The sequence below is a fragment of the Capsicum annuum genome, chromosome 9 (assembly GCF_002878395.1).
Source record: "Capsicum annuum cultivar UCD-10X-F1 chromosome 9, UCD10Xv1.1, whole genome shotgun sequence".
Taxonomy (NCBI): Eukaryota; Viridiplantae; Streptophyta; class Magnoliopsida; order Solanales; family Solanaceae; genus Capsicum; species Capsicum annuum.
Window position 1 is genome coordinate 17892853 of NC_061119.1, and position 1180 is coordinate 17894032.

The following is a 1180-nucleotide window of genomic DNA, read 5'->3' on the forward strand; positions in this document are numbered from 1 at the left end:
ATAAATTTAAATTTTTGCTATATTAAATTTCCTTTTATGGCAGTTATTATACTTTTTTCTATAGGTTTTATAATTCTATCATCTACTAAATATAGTTCTATTGGTGTATCTATCCCTTCTCTAAAACATGTTTTTATTAATATCTTTGTTCCTCCAAGGTGTACATATTTTATTGGGTCTTTACTTTTTATATCGTTTATTTCTTTATTAATTATTCTTTTTGTTACTAGTGGTATGCTAGCTCTTCCTTTTGCATATCTACAATCTATTACATGTTCCTTTTGGCTTACTACGTAGTATTCTTCTTTTCTTCTACTAAATATGTTTTTTATTGTTGGTATTTTAAATTTGTTTTCTACACTTAAATCTAATTCTTTTTCTTTTATTTCATCAAATATATGACTATCAAATATTGTTTTTTGATCTATTCCTTCTTCATTTAAATATTCTTCCTTTGTTATTATTTTTATATCTTCTTCAGTTATTTGGTTCATTTTTATATCTTCTTCAGTCATTTGGTTCATCTAATTCACTATCTATTTTATTATTTGTTTCATTCTCTGAAATTTCATATATACTATCTTCACTTTCTAATTCGTAATCTATATAATCTATCTGCATATATTCTATATTTTCTATTTTTATTTCTGATATTTGTTTCTTTTTTGAGTTTTTTGGTAATTTACAATCTCTAGCTAAATGTTCTAGTTTTTCACAATTATAATAAGTACATTCTTTTATAGATGTCTTTTTTATATATGGTCTTTTATGTTTATAATTTTTTACATAATACCCTTTTCTTGGTTTCTTATATTTATATTTTGATTTTTTGTATTTCTTATATTTCTTATGTCTTTTTTTTTTCTTACAATATCTTTCTTCACATCCAAATTGAGGTGCTATTTTATCCTTGCAGCATACTAAATTTCTTATTAATGTTTTTTCTATTTTTATTTCTTCTCTATATTTTTCACATAGATTTCTATATCATTGTTGTAAAAAATTTATTCTTGCTCCTAGGGTATCTACTATTTTTGCTTCATCCCAACTTTTTATTATTTTTGAACTAAATGATTCAGGTAATTTACTAAAATATAATCTTCTTATTTCTTTACTTTCTTCTATATTATATCTTCCTTTATAATAATATTCTTTAAATGCGCATGTATACTCATCTATA